Source organism: Brachionichthys hirsutus, chromosome 3, assembly GCF_040956055.1.
Source record: "Brachionichthys hirsutus isolate HB-005 chromosome 3, CSIRO-AGI_Bhir_v1, whole genome shotgun sequence".
Classification (NCBI taxonomy): domain Eukaryota; kingdom Metazoa; phylum Chordata; class Actinopteri; order Lophiiformes; family Brachionichthyidae; genus Brachionichthys; species Brachionichthys hirsutus.
Window position 1 is genome coordinate 6,764,330 of NC_090899.1, and position 6,000 is coordinate 6,770,329.

The window sequence follows — 6,000 nt, forward strand, 5'->3', positions numbered from 1 at the left end:
TACGCATCATAAATTCTACCATTGAGCATTAAAACTTGCTGCAAATTTGCACTGCGCTCTAAACGTCTTCAGGGTATTTGGCCAAAGTTGTTGTGGTGCAGTTCCGAGGCAGGAAAGCGGAGTGTGTGAGTCTGCGTGTGTTTGTCTCTGGGCGAGCTCCAGGTCTGTTCTCCTTCAGCACTTCCATTCTAGTCATCTCCACTTAAAAGAAAGTAGCACAATGAAACTTACTAGAATTCAGGTAGAGAAGAATTAAAAACCTTGTACTAGCTTGACCGCTCTTCCTTTTTGTATTTCCAAGTTAAAGAATGATGATAACCTAAATAATAATTTATTGCAAGAGGGTTTGTGACGAAACCTTTGAATTGAGACATTTTTACTGCTGTATAGCAACATCTGATACTCCTTATCTCAGGAGGTTGGGCTCTGTGCAGAGAGAGGATCTCCTGGGGTTTTTTTTCGAGCCAGAATTCAGACAATGTAAGCACAATGAACACAAAGCATTTTGTGGCACTTCATAATAAAGAATAATCTTAAACAACCAAGGGAGTTTGTTGCAGTTTTGTGTCTCGTCTGGTTTTAAGATTTAATACAGTCTTCCATCAGTCCCATCCATAGAAGACAGTGCTGGACTGAAACTGCTCATGATAGCGATGCTTATTAAATTTATTTTTAATCTTGTCAAAATTGACTTTGACCTAAACAATTTCTGATGTGTTTAATTAGTATTAAATAAATTCATGGTAAAGTTTACCTTTGCGTCAGATTGAGTGTTGAGTTAATTTGCATAGATGAACACTCTGCAGCCCGGGCTTTGTATTAGCTTAGTCAATATTGTATGTTGAAAGAGGGGCCGGGTTCCCACTATGAGACGCTCATCATCACTCTTTAGACTGGAAGCTATTTTGATTAATTATGGGCCGCCTGGGCTGCTAAATAAAACAGTTTGTTAATCCTATATTTGCAGGGGTGAAGTTGGAATGCCTCTGGAAATTTTATTCAAATGTACTTTTCATTTTCATCAATTGATTGATTTTATATAACTTTTATAATGCATGTAAAAATAAAACCTTTGACATATGCAATTTTAGACTGTCCTAATAGACTTAAATAAATGTAATCACATCACTAACACAGCTTAAATTACTCCATTATATCAGTGACTTTGAATGAAAGAATATCCACTGACGTGTCGCTGCAGCCCAAGCTCATTGCAAAGCAACAACTTGTTGTATGACTGTCTGTTCAGAGCGCCTCTTTGTGGCTTTATTACTAATTATTCTGAAGTGGTGTGTCCCGGCTGCAATCAGCCGACAGGTCTTTGATTGAATCACAGCTTCCAATGGTTCAAACACCAATTGAGTTTTAGTTTAAAGAAGAGTTCCTCCTCACAGATGGTCTGAGTATTTGAGTGTCAACAGCAGCACAATGCAGCACTCTGCAGCTTTTACCAACTACAGTGTATTTCCTGACCCTTACCTGACAACTGTTTTCACAGCAGTTGCAAAACTTGAAATTTGACTGCCCATGTCTCAGCCTCCCTCTCTACCCTCCTGTTGTATAACCTCTCTTCATCTTTCTGTTATCCATCTCATCTCTTCACCTCTGTGATCCCCCTGCTCCTCACATCTGGTTTCCTCCTCCTCTCCTCTTCCCCTGTGCTCTCCCCTCTCTCCCTCACCCATCATCTTTCTTCCGTCCTCCTGTGCGCTCTCTGCTCTAGCCCTTCTTCTCCATTTACCTCTTCCTTCTCTCTCCTGCCAACTCAAACCAGGCCATCAGGCCTTTGAGGACCTGCAAGTCATTTAAGTCTTGGTAGATAATAAGTCTTAGAATATAACTCCTCTCAGATGATAAGCTTTATCACTTGATTGCTCTGCCTGCTCCCTACTGTCTTTGGATTCATGTCCAGGGACCTACTCAAGCGAATCACACTATTTCCTTCCTGGCAAGCCAAATTAACACTGTGTGTGTGTGTGTGTCAATGGCTACTCATTACAGGGAATAGGGGACTGCTGAGGGTGCAAAATAAAAGCAAAAGCAAAGGTTAGTTTCTCATAGCAAACACGTGTGATTGGTGAAAATAGTTCAACAGTAAAGGTTTAATTGTCCACAGATGTAACATTAACCTCTGTATTCAACCGTCATGCTGACTTTAATTTTGGATCAGCTTTGATAGTCCCACAGAAACCTCTGTCTCTTCACCTGTCCTGTGTCCTTACCCAACCGTTTCATATTGACCTCCTCTCTCTTCAGCTCTGCTCATTTTCCAGTTCTCATATCTGCACTGCTGCCCCTGGGCAATGAACTCACATCTGAGCCAAATCCATCCCATTATTAGCTATAATAATTAGCTCTACCTGTTGCAATGCTGCAATAAAGTTTAGTAGTGGGATGTAATTAAAACAAGAACGCAGCCATGGAGGGCACACCGCTGTCAAATCTAATACATCTGGGTACAAAAAAAAAAGTCCTATATTATTTGTTTATCTGAGGTGTGTCTCCAACGATTGAAAAAACTTAGCACGCATCACAAGGAATAACTATGAATAATAACATTTATTATTTAGATTAAAATCTCTTGCATTCTGCAAAATACAGACATTTATTTGCCAGCAACAGGTTTAATCAGAATATTGTGAACTTGTTTGGCACCTGATTGAACGTGCGTTCATATAAAATATGCAGCACATTGTAGATTAAAGTAATGTTCATTTCATTCATTTTCAAACCGCTTAGTCCGCCAAGCTGGAGCCAATCCCAGCAGTCAATGGGCGAGAGGCGGGGTACACCCTGGACAATCCGCCAGTTCATCGCAGGGCAACACAGAGACAGCCACACACACACACTCACACTCACACCTACGGGCAATTTAGTGTCACCAATCAGCCTAGGCCGCATGTTTCTGGTGGTGGGAGGAAGCCGGAGAACCCGGAGAGAACCCACGCAGACATGGGGAGAACATGCAAACTCCTCACAGAATGGCCACAAGTCGGAGACGAACAACAGTGCTTACCAACCGTGCCACCGGGCCACCCCGATTAAAGTAATGTAAAAAATAAAAATAAAATAGAGTTTAGATATAATTATTCTGAGATGTTAATGAGAAAATACATGAACCCATACAGTCTAAGTGTCTTTACAATGAAAAAGATCCAAGCTCAGCAGTTCATTTAGGGCTCGTTGTCCCTCGTGTCACCAGAGTTTCCCACCAGGTGTCACAGATGTTCTTGACTGACTTCCAGCAACGTCATGGCTAACAATGACAACCTCTAATTTTTCTGTGATCAGCAGAGGGAAATGTTTTGCAGGTTGAGAACGCAGATATTATAATGAGCACATCACTCATCCTCTCTCTCCATCTTCCCAGTCCCTCTTCTCTCATTGTGTCTGCTCTCATTCATGTCACTCCCCCTCCGCCCAGCCTCGGTAATATTAGGCTGAGCAGCAGCAATCAGTCCAGCTTCCTCTGTCTGTCAAAGCGGGCATCATTATGTGCTTTATGAACCAAGTCATGACATGCTGTGCTGGGATCGCGCATATCAATTTAGGCAAGGTTTAAATGTGAAACTAGAGCACATTTTTTTTGTCTACTATAATATGAATATCTAATCTGTAATCAGATGTACTTTCTTCTTTTTAGATATTAAGATCAGATGTCAAGAGATAAATTCATATAATATAAATTTACTTTGGAAAACTAAACTGAATATTTTTACATTCGTGTTATAGAATGTCATTATTTTTATACAGCCTGTAAAATCTTAAATAAAGAAGCTAAATAGCAATTCACAGTCCTAAGCAGAGCAGGTCTCACTGATTTACAGGCATGTAAGCCACATGTTTGAAACAGTAAAGGAGGCTTTAACATTCCTGCTAAAGCCTCCTTTCTTCCCCTTTATCTCATCTTCTACCTTTACAGCCAAGCAAATACCTTCTGTGCTTTTTCCAGAAACTCCAGCCCCCAAATTCATGGACTCAATTTGTCAAGGCATTCACACAACAATTGGCCTAACTCACAGTGTTGCTGCCTGAGGGTACGTTAGCCTCAATAAGTAATGTTACACAAGCAAAGATGTGTAATTCAAAGGGGGATGAGGGGTCGGCTGCACTAGGTAACATATTTTTAGTTGGCAAGATAGTATCTCGACTGTTATTTAGGATTCACTCCTGTATAAAGTAGCTCCATTTCTTGAGGGTGAGGACATGGAGGAGGGAGAGCAAGTCAGAAGATATTTACCAACTTGAAAGTGAATTGGATTAGAATTATTGGCTCTAACTGTAAGAGGCTGGTTTGGTCCTTATGATGGTGACTGCTTGTGAAAATATTGTCGCCTGGTAAAAATTAGCATAGAGATGTCAGATTTCTACAGATTTAGAGCAAGTTCAGTCTCTTTGTTATTTTCCTCTCACATCAAATTTACATGCATCTAATTAAAAAAAAAAAATCCTTAAATCTCTAAGATACAAACAGAATAACAGATATATGGTACATTTTTTGCTTGAGCTCAAAGTTTCACTGATATTTACAGAAAATATTGTGTAAAACACATGACAGAAATATATGACTATAATAAAGAAGAAATGTTGCACCAGCTTGGTATGATCCCTTGGTAGTCAATAAAAAAGTGTTTTGCTGTAAGTATCAGACTTGTTTCTTCTTTATGCGCCTCTGTATAGTGATGCTGAAATATCTGCGCGGCCACATCTTTTAATTCATCAATAGACATACATGATAGAGCAAAGCAGCGTCAGACAGGACTGTGAATGTTCTCACCACATCCCAGGCTATTTGCAGAGATGGCCGCTGTCACCGGGAACAGCAACAGACAGAAGATAAGTGCTGTTCACCACGCATGCAGGTCGGTGGAGGTGTGGAATGAACAGAGATGGTTTGGTCCTTATGAGGACACATGAGCCGTATCTTTTTATAAAGGCTATTACTGTTCAATTAATTAAAAACAGCTACAAAAAACAGCGATTGACTTTAATCAATATGTAAAATAAAAGAATGCATGTCATGTACAGCAGGAGATGATGATGTATGCATGCTCATCGACTAATTCCTTTCTTTGCCTCATTGGTGCTTTTTTGCCTTTAAAAAAATAATAATTGTTAAATGATTTGACTTTTTCCAGACACTGACTGCTAGATTCATTAATTTATTCTGTTAATAGTTACTACAAAACAAAATAAATAAAAATCTGCCAAGCACCTCAGTCTCCCTATATTGTGATTTACACCAAAAATAATGATTAGATTAAATAATAATGAAAACAGACCTTTAGCAATTAGATCCACATTGAAATTATTATTAGTTTAGAAAAACAGAACCTCCTTTGTGGAGGTGAGAAGAGAGATATTAATGAAAGTGTCCAAAAACAATTTTTTTGTTGTTGTGAATATTTACCCTGATTTCAACTGGATCCGTCTCTTCAGGTATTAAAGATAGAACTAGGGAATACGGGACGATACATAGAACGGGAGAGCATGAAAATACTGAGAGAACAGAGAGGATAGTCTGGCAGAGAACTGTCCAGAGAGGCAGGAGCTGATTAGGTGAGATGTGTAACAGGTGCTTCTCGTTCAGTTCAACGATGCCTCCGCAGCTGTGCAGGGCAGAAATCAACCTGCAGCAAAAGTCACCATAGCAACACTCACAAATGGAGTTTTAATGTTAAAATGTAAGATTTATTTTCTAACCTCATTCTGGATCAGATCCAGTATATATTTTGCATGATAGTGCACATCAGACCCCTTTATGACTGCGATCTTTGGGGACTGACTTGAATGCATAGGCTCCAGCATGACCCAAGACACGGTAACGGACAAAGCAGTCAGGAAGATGAATGAATTGAATGCATATTTTACAAGATAGGACTTTTTTGAAAAAGCCTCCATTATAAGTAAATGGAAAAATCCGGATTGCGACAGTATCCTCAATCCATATCCGATGTGGATGAAATGCAGGGGTAAGATAGAGGTCCCCAAACTACATGG